This window comes from Harpegnathos saltator, unplaced genomic scaffold, assembly GCF_003227715.2.
Source record: "Harpegnathos saltator strain DR-91 unplaced genomic scaffold, Hsal_v8.6 scaffold13, whole genome shotgun sequence".
NCBI lineage: Eukaryota > Metazoa > Arthropoda > Insecta > Hymenoptera > Formicidae > Harpegnathos > Harpegnathos saltator.
Genome location: NW_020229906.1, coordinates 619,877 through 640,608, shown reverse-complemented (window position 1 = coordinate 640,608; position 20,732 = coordinate 619,877). Strand labels below are relative to the sequence as shown.

At 52.9% G+C, this 20,732-nt stretch overlaps 1 protein-coding gene across 2 annotated transcripts in view; it reads right to left on the bottom strand.

Moving 5' to 3' along the window:
• Positions 1-20,732, bottom strand: part of LOC112590650 (uncharacterized) — a 204,841-nt gene continuing 184,109 nt past the window's right edge. For both annotated transcript variants that reach the window (XR_003114368.1, XR_003114369.1), the window contains one exon: positions 1-2,040. The gene's annotated coding sequence lies outside the window, so the exon portion shown is untranslated. The remainder of the gene's footprint in view (positions 2,041-20,732) is intronic.

Here is a 20,732-nt window from a genome sequence, read left to right as displayed (position 1 = left end):
ACTATCGTGTCATTCGACTATTCGTGTCGTCTCGGCGGATGCGACAACGCCTTGTGGATTATCGCGGAGGTCCTCGAGCGTGCTCAGCCGGCGGCGCGCGAGCCTATTCAACGGATCCGCGATCCGGATGCGAGAGATCCGGCTGCAGCACCAAGAATCGTCGTCGTCGTCGTCGTCGTCGACGTCGTCGTCGTCGTCGTCGTCGTCGTCGACCCTCGGCAAGTGTCCCCTTCGTTCGTTCAGCATCGAACGCTGCCGTCGGTAGCACGGGCTCGCAAACGAACATTCGCCCCGGCTATCCGCGCGCAGCATCGAGTCGCGCTGTGTTCTTTCTTCGCACACGTCGACGACGGCGCCGCGGCGCTGTTCTTCTTCATGTTGGCCGCGAGTCCTGGAGCTTCATCCGAGTCGCCGTGTGAATGAATTGAGATCCGCGCGTAATTTCCGCGCGAGAAGGCGCGACGACGTCGTTGGAGGAATCAAGGCTAAGATCCTAGCTCGAGGCCGTGTGCCTGCTGATCATTCTTGGGGCCGATCTTCGGGGATCGGTCAACAAAGCGGTCTCTGATAAGACTAACGATCAGCATCATCGGATCTCGGGACCGTAGCCGAGACTCGTTTCGCCCCCGGTGAGGTAAATCTACTTTAGCAAGCCCGAGAGGCCGCGAGGATCTAGCCCTAACGAAGAAATTTCGAGACGGTCGTGTTCGGGACGAGAAACGGATTCAAAGTTCATCAGACACTTAATCCCGCCGGCATCGCGCGCGCGCGCGCGCGCGCGCGAGGTAACACGGTCGATCCTCGCCCACCACCTCCTTCTCCTCGAGCAGCTGCGGTGGCTTCGAGCACTTCGATCCAGCCGGAGTCGCGAGCCTGATCGGTCCCGGATCAAGTCCCCTCGTCGTCCGTCGTCTGTCGAGTAACATCGATGACGTCTCAGCGTCGACAATCTGGGCACCACTTGTTGCACTTTCGAGAGCGCGGTGCGATCGCCATTTCACAAGCAGCACGAGATCGCGCGCCGTCAATCGCGGCCGCGGCTCTTAACCCATCTGGGCTGGATTGTGTCGTGGTGGAGTCAAACCTCTCGGGAACCCCGGCGACACCGAGTAGCGCGGCGGCACCCCGACGTCATCCTCGTCGGCTCGAGTCGCGAGTGGCACACGGCTAGGACAGGCACGCGCGACAGGCGTTTTCTTTCTCTCTCCTCTTTCTTCCCTCCTTCTCTCTCTTTCTCTCTCTTTCTCTCTCTCTCTCTCTCTCTCTCTCTCGTTCTCTCGCTCCACGTCTCACGACCACGCAAACGATGTGACGAGCAGCACGCCGTCTCGTCGCGGACGATTCAGGTTCATGTTGTCCTCGGGCGACGTTTCTGCAAAACGTGCGCGAGTCCGTCGTTGGTCCGCGGGGGTGTTTGTGCGCGCGCAAATCCGAAACAAAACAATTCAGCCCGCTAGCCGCGTTGCAGCGACAGACGGAGGACGAAGAGGTAGCTTGAAGACCTTCACATCCGCGTGCTCGAATTCTTGCGGATCCTCGTTGGGGATGGCTGCTCTCGCTTGGATAGCTGCCGCCTGCTTCCGGTGTCGTTGCACGGCGAGCCGGTTCACGGCTGGACCATTTGTTACGCCGGCACGACCGCCCCTAGACGCCACCTTGGACCCCGCACGACGTGCAAGCAAACCGGCTCACTCGTAAATTTCGAACGCTGCTCCGCGTCTTTGCCCGTCCGCCGCCCCTCTTCTTCTCATACCAGCTTCCAGTTTCCCGTTGCCGGGAAACTTTCTCTCTCTCTCTCTCTCTCTCGCTCTCTCTCTCTCCCGCTCTCTCTCTCTTTCTTTCTTTCCTTCCTTCCTTCCTTCTTTATTTCGCGCAACGTCGCCTGGTCTCTTCCTCTTCCTCTCTTCTATCTGTCAATTAGGAACGATGTACAAGCGCGGCGCTTCCTACGCGAAACAATCTTCCGAGTTTATCTCCGCGCGTCGACAAGACCCTTTTCGCGCGGCGTCGGGGAACAGGATGCATTCCGTGACACACCTTCTGTAACAATCCACAAGGAGACGGGAGAATTAGAAAAATCAAGGAAAAACCCGCGCGTGCACACACACACACACACACACACACACACACACACACGGATCGTATCGTTCCGGCGAAGAGACGTCGCGCGAAAATGTACAAACTTTAGCGCCTATTAATATTGTACGTCTGAAAAATAATATCCATCACGCCGTGAAAATTGATGGCTGGAAAATACGAGGGAGCGCGCGTTCGCGTCAGAGGTGTTTCTCTTTTTTTTGCCGCAATTAATCTAAAATTATCAATCGATATTGATAATGTATCAACGGCGCAAAACAGAGGTGACACGCGGCGGCCGCTCGCGAGTCACCTCGGCACGATTAAACAACAGCGACCAGAGACGATTACGGCGCGCAACAACTCCAATTAATCGAGCGTGCAACGGCCATAGCGCGAGCGCGCGAGATGCAGCTTTCTCCGTGTCTCTGACCTCCTCCGAGCTAATTTTTTCCCTCACCGGTTATATATCCGCCCTCGGCAAGAAGTCCATTAATCAGCCCCCTCCCCCCCGCCGCCGCCGATCTACCGCCTCTCCTGTCCTCCCTCGTCGTGGTGCGAGCGAACGAGCGCTCGCGCGAGCCCGCGGCGATACAAAGTTTCGTTTTATCTGTTGTATTCCGCGCGGGTCCATTCGCCATCTCACGGAGCGACCGACCCTGCGATTCCGGCAAAACGAAAAGTGCGACAAAAGACGCCGGGGATAAATTGAAAATGAGACTGCGGAGCGACAAGAAACACGTCGGGAAAACGTGGAAATGGATAAAATCGATGTCAAGGAGGCCCTCCGGAAGAATACTATCCTTTCTCACTCTCTCTCTCTCTCTCTCTCTCTCTCTGTGCGCAACCCTCCCAATCTACCTTTCTTTAGCTTCTCTGCTCACTGCTTTGCTCCCCTTTCTCTCTCTCTCTCTCTCTCTCTCTCTCTCTCTCTCTCTCTCTCTCTCTCGTCTCCCGAGAGCTGACCCGACATTTTTCCTAGGGAAAATATTGATACCGTCCACGGAGCGTCGGGGCTGATTTCGGGGAATCGGCGGAGAGTGGATGCGCACGGGCAGATATATAGGTAGCTGCGGAAGAAGACTCGTTCGTCCGCGAAGGGTGGAGATCCGAGCGCGGCGGCGGCGGCGGCGGCGGCGGCGGCGGCGACGACATCGGCGTACGGAATTTAATTACACGGCCGGAATGACTGACACGCTAATGGGTGGACGGGGGAGCGCGCTCGGCCGACGAACTTTGGCAATACCTTCTCCACCTCGCTTTTCTATTCCCCCGTCCTCGATCGAAAATCCTCCGCCGTTCTTTGACTTCGCTGACGTGTAATGATGGGATAGTTCGTCCGGAATGAAACGAGTTCGCCGGAAACGAATGCTCTCTCGACGTGAACAACAGCAGTGCGCATTGGAAATTGCCGTGTTACGTGTTTACGCGGCGCCCGGCAAAATAGCGCCAACTATTCGTCGTTCTGCCTACGTCACACGCGGCTTGGTGTTGCCTGCTGCTATGCTAATAGTTTTCAGCATGCTTGGTGGTGCGAATGGCATGAGATAAGAGAGCGATATGAGCGTTCATCACGTGCTCATATGACGCTCGTGCCACGTGATTATCCGTTACTCTGATCGTTCCATCGTTCCATCGCGAACGAATAGTTTAAATGTTAGACGAGAGGATGATACCACTTTGAGTTTTCTCTCTCTCTCTCTCTCTCTCTCTCTCTCTCTGCCCCCTCCCCCTCTTTCTCTCTGGGCGACTGACGTTGCGAAATACGCGTCCGGCTGGCTTTATCCGAGCTGCTGCTACTCCGCCGCCGCCGCTGCTTCTTCGAGCAGTCCGAGAGTTATTTATCGCGCGCCGGGCGAAAGCGGTAAATAAAATTTATCGCGCCGGCAGCCCGCCTTTTATTTAGATATACGCAAACGTCCGTACTAAAGCATCCACCTTAATTCCGCACGGCGCACTCAAGCCCTCCGTAATATTTTCTCTCGCGTACACGCACCCAAAGTTTTTTTTCCACGGGCCCCACTCCGCCCGCGCCGCGCGAGCGCGGAAAAGTCGATTCGTTTATCGTACGGAAATAATTCCTTCGGGGCCTGCTAGATCCACCCGCTGCCGGGTGCTTAATTCGAGAGACACGTTTTGGCTCCCCGAGAGGGTCGTTAGTCGGGTGCATCACGTGCGCGCGGATTTAAAGGCAGGAACTCACGTAGATGCCGCGCGCGCGCGCGCGCGCGCGCGCGGACCGAGATTGCACGGCGGAGAAACTATTCGATTGGCACGAAATGATTATACGACAGAGGTTCGCCTGATTAGTCGCCCTCCAACGAAACCATCTTTATTCCGCGTGACCCGCTGCGCCCCAAGATTCTTCATACGCGCGCGCAATTCGGGGCTTCTCCTTCGGGGGTTCGTGTTATCAAATTTCGCCCGGGTCACCGAAAATATCCCGACGTTCATTTTGCGAGATATCTTTCTTCTTCTTCTCGAGCCGGGATCTTGGTCAAATAAGTTGCCGGCGATGACGCGCGCGAGACGAAAAAGAGAGAGAGAGAGAGAGAGAGAGAGAGAGAGAGAGAGAGAGAGAGAGAGAGAGAGAGAGAGAGAGAGAGAGAGAGAGAGACAATCGTCTCGAAGGACGCGACTAATTCCGAGCGACAGCCCGCGTTTCTAGCCCTCTTGTCGAAGACGAATTAAGGAAACGGATAGGCTAGATGGCATATATCGCGGATAACGGTGGTATATGGTGGGATTTTGTCCTCTCTTTTCTTTTTTATTGACGTCCCGCGGCACACGCGACAAGGACAAGTAGCGCTGATCCCCTCCGAACGTCATGCCGCTTTTTCACAAAGTGATAGGTGCGCTTCCTTTTATTTCGTCGCGAAACACACAGAGGGCTGTCGTCCCTCTGGGGAGGGACGTCTCGTACAGATGCAGGAATTTCTCGCGCGAGACATATTTTTCGAAGATAGGGCGCGCTCACACCTAAAAATATGTCAAGCTATTTGTGACTCGAGATAAGGCGTGACCGCGCGCGTCTCTTTCCCGATAAAAGTTTCCTCGCCTCCATGTGAAACGCAACACGAGAGAAGGACTGTAAGTGTAAAATTGCCTCATTTATATTCGACGACGGGAAACAGCGCGACAAACGATGGACTTTATTCCCCCCACCCCACCCCGACACTGAGACAGCTTCGTCGCATTGTACCCATTATAAGACATAATTGAGAACAGGTGTTCCTCAATCGACGAGGTATCGTTTCATAATCGCCGGGAAACTCGACGCGGTATCTCGTGTCAAATTAACCAACGAGCCGCGCCAAGACGAACGTCTTCCGTTACTCGACGGTGACGACGAGGACGACGACGACGACGACGACGACGGAGAGCAGTCTCCCGTGCGGGAAATTCAAGCGAAAGAGTATTTCATTGCGCAGTCGAGCTTCAAAGAGCTAATGGCGGAATAAACAGTACACATCGGCGGTGCTCGTCGCGCGGGACGATGGGAAATGATGACGCGGCTTTGCTTCCGAACGACAGCTGAAATTTCTACCGCTCGCAATATGTCACGTCGCTTTGTGATCCTTGGATTATAATCTATCGCGCGCACACACACACACACACACACACACACACACACAGCGGTATTACTTTCTTTTTTTTCGCCGACCCTGCACCGACAGCGCGGCGGCGAGCACGAAAAAACAACGAGCGGAAATAACGCCTATAGCGCGTCCCGGCCGGCCGCGGCCGGCGGTCTCTCGCTTTCCGGCGCAATTCGTTGCACGTACATGCACCACGTGCTCCCGTGTGTACACACGTAAACGACCGCGCCGTGTACGTACATACGGGCGCGCGTGTGTGCGTTTGGCCAGGACAGGAGCGTGAAATTAAATCCGAGAAACGCGAACACGCACACGCGCACGGGACGTTCGTGCACGCCCTCTGTTGCTCTCTGCGGCCGCCGCTCTGTGCGTGCACCACACATGATATCGCGATATAATATTACGCGGCTGGCCGGCCGGCCGACATCTCCCCTCCCCCTCCCCCCTCCCTTCATCCTCTCTCTTTCTCTCTCGCTCTTTTTCTCTCCCACGGTTCTCTCGACCGGAGACAGACTGTCTCGGCTCGCGTCCGGTCGCGAGCGGAACTTTTGGAAAATGCGAGCCGCGCGTTATTTGCGAGTTGAAAGCGCCGCGCGAAAGTCGAGCCGGCGCGGCGACTTGCCGACGAGGGCGAAATGCATGTTTCGCGCGCGTGCATTAGTAGCGGCGGTGCGCGTATTACAAGGGATTCAGATAGACGCGCGAGATATGCAAACGAGCGGATTGACGGGAACGTGGCTCGCAATTGCGGCCTTACCTCTCTCGCCCGGCGCGTTCCGGGGCGCATCGGCGTGCGCGCAAACACGTAGGGGTGTTTTGCGAAGACACTGGAAATGGCACGCGGGAGAGCGTGTCTTTGCGCGCTCCACGGAGCGGAGGAAATCAAATATCCTGCCTGATAATTACAAGCCACGCGCGCTGGAAGAAACGCTGGAGAGCGCGCGTCGCGCAGACAGCTCGTGGAAATTGGCTGCGGCGGATTTGCATATTGCATCGGCGCGCGCGACGCGATTATGCGACAGACGCTGTTTGAGCGCCGCGTCAAATGCGCCGCCGCATTCGCGCGATCCATCGAGTCGTCGAGAGTGCGCGCGCGCGCGTTGCAAAGAAATTGCAGTCGTGCTAAAAGCGAGAGCGATAATAATTTATCTCGCATGAGCGGCGAGTGACTCGTTAACGTAGCAGATAAATGTCGAAAATATCGAGGAGTAGAAAAACCAACCGATGCCGAACCGTCCGCGTCGGCAGAAGGGGGGACGAGGGGACGGAACGAAAGGGGAAAATTAATAGAGCGCTCTCGTGCAGGTATCGTCGAAACAATGCGCGATAGAATCCCAGACTTGTCTCGCGGTGGATGAACGCGCTTGCTGCCCCGCTGCCGCTGCTGATGCCGCGTTATCCCATGCTCGGCCTCGGTCGTGTTTAACGTTCGCCAAATCGCCCGCCGCAACGCCGGCGATCGCGGGAACGACGCGGGCCGCAAATTAGCGCGCGAATAGCACCGAATTCCGCGAAATAATTAAAAGCCGGTCTCTCTCGAAAATGGAGATCCCGGCTTAACAACTGGTCCGTTTGATAATATGACGTCGAGGAGCGTCGAAGTGGCGCATTAACGGTTATGATGGAATTTCGCCCGCCGTATGCCGCAATCGGTCAAAGAGAAACAGAGACACGGCATGAGAGAGAGAGAGAGAGAGAGAGAGAGAGAGAGAGAGAGAGAGAGAGATTGGGGGAATGATATCGCGGTTCGCGGTGGTTTAAAAGCTGCGGATGAAGCACGACCTCCCGCATATTACCCCGACTTAAAAAGCAATTAACTGGCTGACGAGGCGCGCGGGGGATTTTTTTTTTTTCGTAGCAGGCAGCGCGCGCGCGCGAGCTCGAGCTACAATGTGCTTTTCGGGTCCGTTTTGTATAAAACCAGCGCGAACGGGACCGCTCATGTGTTCGTTTATTCGCTCGATCCTCGAACCCGCTGGATTGAAAGACCTTGGGCGGAGGAAGGGGACCGGTACGGAGGGAGGAGGTAAAAAAGGATAAAAGCAAGAAGCAGGATGTCACACGGCGGCTAACAATGTCTTTGCTTGGCCCCGCGAGCGCGATGTTACGTAAGGAATTTAATACCCGTTGTTTTCCGCGTGTTTTCGCTGCCTCGGATGGAAAAACATTGAATATAATTATGGAAATAACGCGCGTGACGAGAAGAAGAGGGAGGATGGGGGCTGGAGAAGGGAGGGGCAGCAGCTGAGCCGCGCGGCAACGACGATGAAAGATAGTCTCTCGGAGAGGGGCGGGAAACGCGATAACCGCGTGGTGATGTGTGAGTGTGCGGCGATAAGAGAATACTTCCTCCATCTTCCCCGGATCTGTGTTTCATTGCAGCGAGTAATTTGCATACTAATTACGTGTCATCCTTCTTTTTTTTCTATTATTTTTTCTATTATTAATCGTCAAGGTAAAGTGTACGCGCAAATATTCGATTCTCGCGCGGCTCTTCGGAAAAAAAAAAAAAAAAAAAAAAGGAAAAAAAGAAAAAATATAAAATGAACGACCGTTCGTTCGTCTTACGGAAAAGGAACAAGATAGCCAGATGTAAAGAGACCGCGACGCGAATTCCGAGCCGGTATCGAGTCGCCTTGAAATTCCCACGTCCAAGGAAGTCCTCGGTGCGCGAGGACAACGCTGTCCAGCGCGCTGATCCAGCGCGAAAACGAGCGCACGCTTTATCGTCGCGTAACAAGCCGCGCACAATTCTCCGGGCCAAGCGAGCGCTGCGCGGTGCATCGCGCTGCGAACGGCGGAGGGCCGAGGAAGGAGCGAGGGGGAGTTTACGGGATTTTATTACCGCAATTTCGGCATATTCGCGGTCACGGCGAAATTCCGCGCGCCGCGTTTTCCCTCTTTTCCTCTTTCTCTCTTTTCCTCGTCCATCGCGGACACGTGCGCGGGCGGCGCAGCCGATCTCTGCCGGCGATGCTGTCATTTCGACACCGTCGTCGTCGCACGCGCGGCGACAGATAGACGACGGGCATCTGCCCGTCTGCGCGCGATCGGCCGCACAGAGACAGATGCACATGCACATGCACATGCACATGCATATGCACATCGGCGGCGGCGCGGTAACGCCTCTTTACGCGCGGTATCGCGCGACATTTAACGCGTCGTCATAATTCGTTCTGTCGGTCGTTTTTGCCGAGGCGTCGCGTCGCGTTGCGTCGTGTCGCGTCATCTCGTCGGAATTTCGCGTGAAGCGCAGATTTGCGCGACGCGACGCGACGCGGCGCGTGAAAGAATGCAGAAGAGCGACGAATGTGTGACCACCCTCGACCGCGCTCCTGTCACGCTACACCGGGGGCTGGGTGGTCGTCGTCGTCGTCGTCGTCTTGTGCACGTGCTCCCCGGCTCTCTCCGAGAGAGAGAGAGAGAGGGAGGGGCGGGGAGATAGAGATAGATAGAGAGACCAAACTCGCAGAGAGCACTTAACGCTTTAAAGCCGGAGGCGAGCGCTATCCGGAGGCGGCGGTACCTAATGCATTCTGTTTGTCGAGGAACCGGAGACAATACTTTCGCCGCCGAGCAAATCGGCCGTTCTCTTCGTCCTTTTCTCTTTCCCTGGCTACGAGGACACGACGTAGCAGCAGCGGTCGATGTAAGTTTGTCGTCGCGATCGATTTTTCTAATATCCGCGGAGATGAGGCGCGACGTGAGGCGCTTGAGGCGTTAAAAATTTCATCGGGGAAAGTAAGTTGGAAAAATGCAAATTTGTCGACACACACAGGTGGGCAGAGACAGAGAGAGAGAGAGAGAGAGAGAGAGAGAAGGAGGTGGGAAGAGAGTAGCCATCGAAGCGTGCTGCGATAAAGCAGAAACGACGACGAATAACCACTGCTGATGAATGACCGATACGACTTCTTGACGCGGCTAAACTTCCCGAAGGGGGGTGAATACGACGTGTTTCGAATATCGTGTTTCGAAACTCGGATCGGATTGTTGGTTGCTAATTAGCCTGACTGTCGTTGCCCGCCGGCGCCGTCGCGTGCGAGACATTTGTGAACGACCGACCGTAAAACGCGGGTAGTTGAATGTGTCTCATTTACGAGTCGTTTGAAATTATAATTAAAATTAAAATTTCTACAGCAAAACAGCAGAGCGCGCAAGGCCAAGACGCGACGCAACTTTGCGTCGTTGACGACGACGACGACGACGACGACGACGACGACGACGACGACGTGCTGTGCAATCCCGAGACCTTAATCTCCGGCAAGTTACAGAAAGAGAGTTAAGGACCGAGGAGCTAAACATCGTTATAACTTTACGGCCCACTGCTTGTTCGCACGGCAAAATCGATATCATCCGTTATTTTCGCGCGCGCGGCCAAATCTGAAAGTTTTAACGACGAGCGAACACACACGTTTGTTCCGCCCAAGTATGTAAAACACGCGCGAGCGCTCCATTCGGATGACGTGTGCATGGTAGTGTGTGTCTGTGTGTGTGTGTGTGTGTGTGTGTGCGGATATGTGGGTGTGTGGGTGGGTGTACGCACGTCTTTGTTGGATTATTGCTCGCTCGTCCCTCGTTTACTTTTCGAGTGCTCCTCTCGGCGAGCACCGCGTCTAATTACGACTCTGTATCCGCTTACGGAAGTACTTGTGCAAACACGGAAGAGACGTTCGCGCGGGCGCGTATACACACACACACACACACACACACACACGGATACAAGTACACGCACACCCTCTCGCAGTCAGAAACGGGTTATCGACGTCGTTATTAGATTTACCGGGAGCTACAATATTTGGCATAGCGATTAGTATCACTGATTAACATTATACGCGGATTAGTAATATAGTGACTCTTTGCCACGCATTGCCCCATAATGCACGCAATCAACAATGCTATTAGCCCGTGTAATTACCTTTCGATTTGATTAGAGGATATTATTGCCCGCCTATGTTGCTTATTAACGCAGCGCCATCATTCGCTGCTACACCCGTAGAGGACAGAGTCGCGAGATCCCGTCAAGGAAGTTTCGATTTCGGGTGCGCGGAGTCCGCGCGACGTGCAGCAAATGAAGCTCTCTCTTGTACGCATGAGAGAGAGAGAGAGAGAGAGAGAGACTCTCCTTCTCTCTCTCTCTCTCTCCTGCGTACACGAAACTACTTTACAATTGCCACGTACACGAGTCTTCCGACACCGTCGGTACTCTGAAAAACGCACCGGCGTCTAAACCCTGACCTATTTGCGACGGCGCGTTCGCGCCGTCCGGCGAGAGATCTCGCATCCTCCTGCGCGGCGGTTAATGGTCAATAAAGTACGTTTTAGTAGAGCCCACTCAGGCGCGCGTACGGCCGTACAGCGCGCGTTAATTATCGTTGTAAGCTGAAATTGCGATCATATCGACGTGTCGGCCACGCTGTTAACTTGCCACGGGCTCGCCGGTGTGTAGTCGTACGTTGCGCGTGTTAATTCGGTGTTAACATCTGTCGTGTGTGCCGACTTGCAGAGGATAGAACCGGAGCTACGATATTTGCGCTAATGATGGCACCGTAAAACGGTGCGTTTTGCGCGCGCGCACGCTCGACCCGCGACCTGTAAACCGCTGCTGCCTGTACCGTGTCCTACGATTTATGCTAATTAAATTCGCGTGTCTCTCTCTCTCTCTCTCTCTCTCTCTCTCTCTCTCTCTCGCTCGCTCGCTCATTCTGCGCTCTGTGTTTTCACAGAGATGGAGATGAAGCGAGTCGACGACGACGTCACCGTCGCGGTCGCGCCAAGATTGAGCGTCACGGCTCAGACGCGATAAATTAATTCTTAACGCTTATCGGGAAAATATAAGGATGTAATCGGAACGAACGACGCGGTAATTTATGCGCGCGGACTAGATCGCTTCGCCAATTCGCCAGCAATAATGAGCTATTCAATCTTGTTCAAGTGGATTCGGATCGGTATTCGAAGTACGCTCGAAGCGGCGCGGCGCTGACGTGCGCGCGTTCTGAGCTTATTTAATAGACATTGCAATTTAATAGGTAGTTGCGTTGATTGGTACAAAGCGGCGATTTCGCCTATTAACATGCGCGCGCGCGCGGGGGGGAACAATACTCCCTCATTCGGGAGAAAACATTTCGCCGAACGGCGGTTTTCACCGCGGTCGGATATTGTCGTATTACTCGACGAGTCGCTGCTGCCTTCTCTTTTTTCTCTCGCTGTCTCTCTTTTCTGTTTTCTCTTTTGGGCCGCGGAATTGCAATGGAAGCCCGGGAGGGAAATTTCATTTCGGCCGATAGCGACAAAAATTTGCGCTCTCGGACTCTGCCGTTGTGTCGGTTGTAGCGGTTTCGTTATGCCTGCGCGCTCCTCGCGCCATAAAAGGCAGCCGCGAAATTCACACTTCTTCGCGTCAAAGTGAACGTAGTGTGCGTAGGTGTGTAGGTGTGTGTGTGTATGTGTACGTGTGTGCGAGCGCGACGGCATCGAAATGCATTTCTTTCTAAAAGGGAATGGCCTATTGAATTTCGCTTCGTACGGAGATCTCGGAACCCACCGGAGGTTGTAGAGAGCGAAGTTCGATTCTCGGATGATGCACGGTTCCCCTGTTTACCATCCCAACTTTGCCGTCACTTGCCTCCTCCTTCTCCCTCCCTCCCGCCGCCGCATTTTCCCCACCGTGGTGCGCACCTTTGCAGCCACCACCATGACGACGACGACGACGACGACGACGACCACCGTTCTACCGCCACCGCTACCGCTTCCATCAGCAGCAACACATCTTCGACTCTCACCCCCGCTGCAGCCTGACGTTCTCTTTTTCCTTTTGCCTCGAGGCATTCCGGAGTTCACTTCGTACACCTCCGCTTCGTTCTCGAACTTCCGCGACGCGGATTTACAGTCCCTCGTCCGCGACGTCGTCGCTTAAAGCTTCGTCGTCGTCGTCGTCGTCGTCGTCGTCGTTGTCGTCTTTACCTTCGGGGTATTCTACTTTCGCGGATTAAGCTGCCTGCATGTATTAATCCAAGAAGAAAAGAAAAAAAAAGAAGATACCGACAGAATTCGCCCCGCGAGAGAGAATAACTACAACAAATGTCGGTGCCGCGGCCTTGTTTGGATTTTACTAACATCCAGGTTATCCGTGTTTCAAAGAAACGCGATCGTGAGTCCATGATAACCAGTGCGTCGTCGTCGTCGTCGTCGTCGTTGTTCGGTTTGTGCGCAGCGGTATGAGTAATACAGACGCGGAGAGAAAGGGCAGAGGGAGAGAATGTACACGGCGGCTCTTCTCCAAGATTCAGATACCGGAACGTAATAACCAAAGAGCACAAAGAGCTGCATTTAAATTTATAATTAGGCGAGCAGTTTAATTCCTGGCGTACACGAGCAAAGCACACGCGTAAAGTATCCACGTGTGTGTATGTGTGTGTGTGTGTGTGTACATGTACACACACACACACACACACCACACACACACACACACACACACACACACATATAAATAACCCGAGCGCTCGAATGATTTCGCTTGGCGGGAACGGCGGCCAGACTAACCCGTTTATTCAAAGATGCGTTTTTCGAATGGCTAATACGCGCCGCGAGTTACGCGCGTCCGCACGATCCATTGAAATCCCTTTACCGTCCCATTGTCATCGGCTAAAGTATCGTCGGCTAGCGCACATTGCATATTGATAATGTCGTATTATTCTGCTAAAACGGCATAACAACGTGGCGAACTGCGCGATTATGGCGGAACTGCGCGCGCCTACATTATCATACGTAATGGCCGCGATGACACGTAATAAACGCAGCGAATCGTGATTAGCTATCGTACGAACGACTCGACGATGCATCGGGATGCATATACGAGGGTAGTCCCAGAAGTACCTGACCTGACGTATAGATAGCGGTTGTTGTTTGAAAAGAATGACTATGGTAGAAAGTACCAACCTTATGAAGCTTAAGTTTGAAGTTTGACGACGCTACGTTGTTTGGTATTTGTTTGGCAGCCATCAATAGTGAACGCTCTCAGTGAATTTGTAAACATGGAAAAGATTGCTCGTCGTTATGTGATACAATACTTTCATTTGAAAGGCCTCAGTCCAACCAGTATGAAAGCGGAGCTAGATTCTACTCTGGGGGAGTCTGCTCCTTCGTTTACAACAGCAAAATATTGGGTGGCAGAGTTTAAACGAGGCCGTACGAGCTGCCGAGATGAACATCGCAGTGGTCGTGCCAAATGAGAGGTGACCACGCCAGAAATGGTGAAGAAAATCCACAAAATGGTATTGGATGTGACCGTCGACTGAAAGTGCGCGAGTTAGCAGACATAGGTAGGCATTTCAAAAAGTGCTGTACATCGCATATTGACTGAAAATTTGGACATGAGAAAGCTGTGCGCAAGATGGGTGCCGCGATTGGAACAAACACAGCGTCGTGAGGATCGAGTGTTCAATCGAGTGTTTGGCCAAGTTTCGCAGCAATAAAGCCGAGTTTTTGCGTCGATTCATAACCATGGATGAAACATGGATCCATCACTTCACACCTGTGACGAAGGAACAGTCAAAACAATAGACCAAGGTGGCTTGATGGCTATTTTGAGGAGCTCGACGATTCCCACTATAAACAGGGTATCGAAGGCTATTGAACATCGCTGGGAAAAGTGTATTGAGCTAAAAGGAGGCTATGTAGAGAAATAAAGATATTTTTTCTCAAATTTTTTGTGTTTTCTTTGTTAGATCAGGTGTACTTATGGGACTACCCTCGTACCTTCGGCATTTCGACCTTTCCGTCGCGCGCGCGATCGTTATCGACAACATCGTCGTGATATTCTGATATTCTTCTCCAGATACGCGCGCGAGACGGCATTCCTTTCTTTCGTAGCTAATCCAGCGGCTCGTACGCGGCGACACGAGTCGTCCGCTCGACGAATGAGCTTTTCACCTGAGGCATCGTCGGAAGAGAAGAGGAGACGAGAGGGGACGAGAAACGCCGGAAGCTCCGATTCAGCCGTCGAACTTTCCGTCCCGGCCACTTTTCACGACACTCCGAAACGTTCCGAAATCCCGGGAATGACGACGCGCGCGGTCGTAAACTTCTTTTATTATGGCGTTGTGTGCCGGAGAAGTCATTGAACTCTCTCTCTCTCTCTCTCAAGAGAGAGAGAGAGAGAGAGAGAGAGAGAGAGTAGGCGCTGTGCTCTAGCCGAGAGCCCGAGGTCGGGTGTGCGTTAACGCTCGCACACGTATAATCGTCCAGGAACATGATCGATCTTTGCCGAAGGCAAACGGCTACGCGCATACACGCACATACGCGGGCAGGCGCGGTCAACGACTCCGAGGATTGTTATCGTTTGTCGTTTCTTCAAAGCGGTAGGTTTGTCCCAGGAAAAGATCCCGATAATTCCCCGAAAGAGTCACCCCGGCGCGCGCGCGCTATCGCCAACGAAGCACCGCGTTCATTAAGTGGACCGGTCTCCGGCGGATCGTTTGTTCGAATTAACGGCCGATAGCTCGTCGGGGCATGGCCGCGATTTATGTATGATATCTCCGGAAATGATCGCGTACTTTGCCCCCCTTCCAGGCCCGGCCACCAACAAGTCGCTCGAGACAACGTCGACGAACAGTTTCACGCGCGGCGACGCGGTGCTCGCGGTGTGAGTATACGTCGTCTCCCTAAGTGAAGGGTTTATCGCCCGTTATCCGGCGACGTTATCCGAGACGAGCGAGAGGAAAACGTGCCGTTGAAACGAAACATCGCCCGCGGCGAGGATATCCCGATCGCGAGGATTTCCCTGACTCCACCATTCGAGAGTCTCAGTGGAAGATTCCGGTTTTCTCAATAACGGCGGAGTATAATATTTTGATTAGAGCTGATCTCCCGGCGCGGTGCGGGAAAGAGAGAGAGAGAGAGAGAGAGAGAGAGAGAGAGAGAGAGAGAGAGAGAGAGAGAGAGCTAAGGCCATTTTAATAAAGCCCAGCCTCGTATTTCGCGTATAGCGCCACCGCCGACCTCGCGCGCTCCGCTGCTACGCGTTTCTCAACGTAACGGAGATTTCCCACATTCCTCGCGATATATCGCAGTTTTTCATAAATGTACGTAGCATTTTTCTTCATTTACACTGATGATCCTCTACGCGATATTAAAGGGGCCGCGCGTTACGGCCTCGAATAATCGAGCGAACTCGCTTCGTAGCGATAACGTCCGCGTCGTAATGCGTGACTAATTGTGAGAGAAAGAGGGAAATGGGGAAAGAGGAAGAGAGAGAGAGAGAGAGAGAGAGAGAGAGAAAGTTTGCGAACGCAAACCGGATTGGAAATTGGCGGATTGTACAGATAATAATATGCATGAGAGAAAAGCGCCGCACATTCTCGGCGCGGTTTTTAAAATAAAAATCTCGCGCTTACGTCACTCGAAATGAGATAATGTCGCGCTCGTTCCACCACATTACGTCCCGGGACCAACCTTTCAATACGAGAGATCAATCAGAGTACGATTATGAAAATTGGAACAATTACGGTGCTTTCTGCTCTTGCGTAACTCTTTGATATCTCGCTGGCGTAACGTTGGCACGCACACATCGCCGTTGATATGCGAGATTTAGAAACCTCTGATAGCACGTAGTTAAATAGTTTCATTTTTCAACGAGAGAGAGAGAGAGAGAGAGAGAGAGAGAGAGAGAGAGAGAGAGAGAGAGAGAGAGAGAGAGAGAGAGAGAGGAAGCGCCAAGTAAACTGACACGCCTTGGGACAAAAATGTCACGATCGGTAATAAATTTTCGAGGTTGAGGCAAATATTATTTGTTGTCCCTTTTTGCCAGATTACCGCTCTACATATTATCAAGCTATGGAAACAGAAGCGTAATTGCCACAATAAGGTTGGGATTGCGTGGAGTTAATATTATTTGGACACGTCGCGCTTATTTTTCCGCAATAACCCATTTATTTGACCGTGCGCCCGGGTAATTGCGAGTCGCGCTATCAACGATGCATATTTAACGCTGATTTATGAACTAATTTTATTTTAACCTCGTAGCGCGCACGTATGCGCGCACGACCAACGCAGAAAATGGCTCTATATCCCTTAGGGCAATTAACAGAAAGATATGCGCGTGCGGATGGACGATTAATTCGATATCTCGAGGAACAAACGATGATCGCGCGCCCACACGAAGCCGGCAGCGTCGATTTAACAACGAATTATTCGAATATCAACGCGAAAACGGATTTCATCTTTCCACCAGTGCGATTCGAATGATTACGTAGCAATTGAAACGGTTAGCACATACATAACAACGCAATCGTTGCGCACGTAATAAAGCTTCGCGCACTTTGCGAGCACACGCAGCGAACGCACACACATACGTGATATACGATCGATGCCAGTTTTAGAACAAAAATAAAATTACGACAACGCACGTGCACCTCGTTAGCGCGTCGTCAGTTTGCGGGACATTTTTGAGTAGCGTTATTAAATAACTGGCATCACGATTTGAGATTCATTTAATTGCCAGCGAGCCGAGTAAATAATGGACGGATGCACACGCGCGCGTTCGGTATTTTTCACGAGCGAGCGTCGGAAAATGTACAAACAAACCCGCCGTGAAACTGTCGATTCGATAAAATCCAATTAGACGGCGGATCACGCGCAAATTCATTCGCTAAGTCGTAATTACAATCTATGCACCGTGACTCACGCCGCCCTCCGCCCCTCCGCCGTCGGCCCTCACAGGTACACGCCGCAAGTATTTACCCCGAAACAAAGCTCCCAAATCCATTAGCCTCGTTAAGTTCCGCCGGGGGCGGAAATAAATTGCATTCGCAAGACGCTCATCCCGCGAATTTAATTTAAAACGTTGTTATCATCGAGTCAGATTTTCAGCAGAGAAATATCCAATAACCAACTGTTATTTCTAATGAACGAATCATTTGCCCCGCGCGATTTCATACGCGCGAGAGCGGCGCGATCGATAGGAAATACCCAGCCATGAGATTATCGGCTTATATTAAGAGGTTTACACGAACAAGTTTTTTCACCTTTCCAATCCGATATTCACGCTTCGTTTTCGCCGGGCGACCCGCGGAAATGGTCATATGCGCGAGCGTTAAAAATTCTCGCGCGAAAAGAGGAGAAAAAGGACTAAAGGGAGGATACGAATATCCGCCGCAGAGAGTTTACCGCAAAAGAGTCTCACCCGCCGATTGATCGCGCCCGCCGCGATCCTCTTTCTTCCTCGCGCGCGGAATTATCTCTCTCTCTCTCTCTCTCTCTCTCTCTCTCTCTCTCTCTCTCTTCCTCTTACGCGCCGGTAAAACCCGGGCTACTTTGTTGTTGAAAATATGCGCCGCCGCGCACGTGCGGCGTGTGGGAGCCGCAAGCCTTGACACGAAAGTACGGCACAAAAGCTGTATCTCCCCTATTATTTCCTGTTTTGGAGCTCCTGTTAGGAGCGCGGTTTTGTACGGGCGGTCGCGGACTCTCTCCCCATTCTCAAAACTTTCAATGCCGCGCGCGACACGCCGCGGCCTTGGTACGAACAACATTCATTGTCCGGCGACTGCACAATATGTCGACTCGTTTAACGTCGAATTCAAATCTCCAAACGATAGCCCGCGCGCACACCCCCGCGTGTGTGTTTTCTAATAAATACGCGCTGTTTGCGCGCTGTCAGCTGCGCGCGCGCGGCTTTGGACACCGAGTAGACATCGAGTACGAAAGAAAAGTCGCGTGCCGCGCGGAGATTGCGGGAGAGTGGATAACGGATTTCGAAAAATCGTACCGGCTTGTGCGATCGCGTGTGCGATGCCCGTGTGCGTATATTTCGACGCTCGCGGTTCTTTCCGCAAAGAGAAACAGAGAAAGGGCGGAAATAACGCGATTAGGGCGGCGGCTCGCGGGGAGGATTTCAGTGACTTCATCTCGTTTCGTACTCTCGTCCGCAAACTGTGGACAGCGCGTTCGAAAAAAGCCGGTGCCTCGCACTGGCATATTTGGAAAAAGAAGAAAAAAAGCGTTATTCCATCGATATTTATCCGATATCACGGTTCCACCGACGCGTGTTCCATTTCCCTATTAATTAAAAAAAAAAAAGGTTCACCGCGCGCGCACATCGACGCACTCCATATTTTACGAGTCACGCGTTGTATGTATCAAGAGTGCATATTCGCGCAGCAATGGAGGAAGTGTTCGCGCGATAGTACACGCGGCTTTTCGACAATTGTCCCCTTCGTCCTCCCCCCCCTCACCTACCCACTCGCATCCCACTTCAATTATTACTTAAACAATTAATTAACCTTAGTGCAGCTTATCGCCGACACGATAAAATACGCCTTTTATATCCCGCTTTTACAGGAGCGTTATTCACAATAACCGAATTCGCTTTTGCGGCTATTGTGCAATCGGTGCATTAATGTCGTTTGGCCCGCACACGCATTTGCAAAAATATCTACGCGACGCACGCTTCATCGATTCCATCGATCTTCCATCCAGCGGGATAAAGCCATTGTGCCTGCGCGCGCGCGTAGCGCAATTAACTCTACATGCGTGCGGGGAAAAAATATCCCTCTTGAAATTTTCCCCGCAAATCGAATGGCGCTTCGAATCCCGCGGCGAATTATATGTAGATCGCCTGGAGAAAATGAAACTATTGAAAATCTCGCAAAACCTCCCCCGTCTGCGCGCGGCCGCGTCGCGCTGCGGCGAACGCGTGTGTATGTGCGAGAATCGCATGTGCGATGAATAGCGTTTCGGAATTAAATAGACGGCGAGCGGTAACGCGAGCTACAACGCCGGCAGCCGCTGTTAATCCGTCGATCATTCCCGCGATCATTAATTGAAATTTTCCGCGATTGATTTCGATTCAATCTTGACACACCACCGATCGCTCGCTCGCTCGCTCGCTCGCTCGCGCGCGCGCGCGCGCTCCCTCCTCGCTTTTACCGCGCTGCCTCTCATAAGCAGCCATCCTGTCCGGGGCACGACCGACGCGCTGATTTGAATGGCAATTGATGCCGGCAAAACCACGCTGACGTATTGCTATAATGCGACACCGGCGATAAAGTGTGCGCACACACGTTGCGCCGTGATAAAGCACCGGCTGATCGATGGCGACGAGGGGGAGCAGAAGGGTGCTGAGAATGGGTCGCATACGGGATAAGAGGAAGACGGGAAAAAAAGGAGGTGGAGAGAAGGAGAGGGAGAGCGAGAGAGAGAGAGAGCGAGAGAGAGAGAGAGAGAGAGAGAGAGAGAGAGAGAGAGAGAGAGAGAGAACATGGCGCCGCCGGGGAGCGCTAAGTGCGCGTCGGGCGCCGGGGGAAGAAGGAAGGGAAATCCGGAGAGAGGATATCACAAGAGAGAGAGAGAGAGAGAGGGAGAGGGAGAGGGAGAGGAAGTCTATCGCGATCTCTGGAGGGTATCGATAGGGTTGGCATATCGAAGGGTAGTCGGGCGACCATCGACGCGTTATGCATGATCGCGATAAGTATTCGCCGGAGCGACGAGAGTAGTGCAGCGCGGTGATACATCATCGGCAAATCGTCTTAACCGCGCTATAATGTGGAGTTAAATTGATTGTTGATTGGTCCGTATTACCGGCGTAACGCGCCGGTTTTTCTCTCCTCTCGATGAGTGATCAATGACGACGAGCGCGACGTGCGAACGACACGAACACGAGCTTCTCGCAGCTCGACGCTCTCCGTACGTGGAGCTCCCTCCCGCGTTTCAACCTTAAGACGACGCCGAGCGGTCTTTAACGATCGTGGCACGGCTGGCTGTCCGAGGTCCGGTCAAAGGGTTGCGATATCAAAGAACTTGAGACGCGACGGTCAAAGGACCCCGTCGGTCTTGATAAAAAAAAATATATATATATATTGAAAGAAAGAACGAAGGCGGGAGAGAGTGAGGGAGGCGGAGGATTCGTCCACTTATGAGGGGAAGTATCTCGACCGAGACAAGTTTAATGATGTAAGAGCAAGGGGGTTTGCGCGATGCTTTGTGCCGCCTTTGTCGTTTCTCTCTTCCTCGCTCTCCGTCTACCATAGAAAACGCAGACGACACGAGGATCATAGACGACAG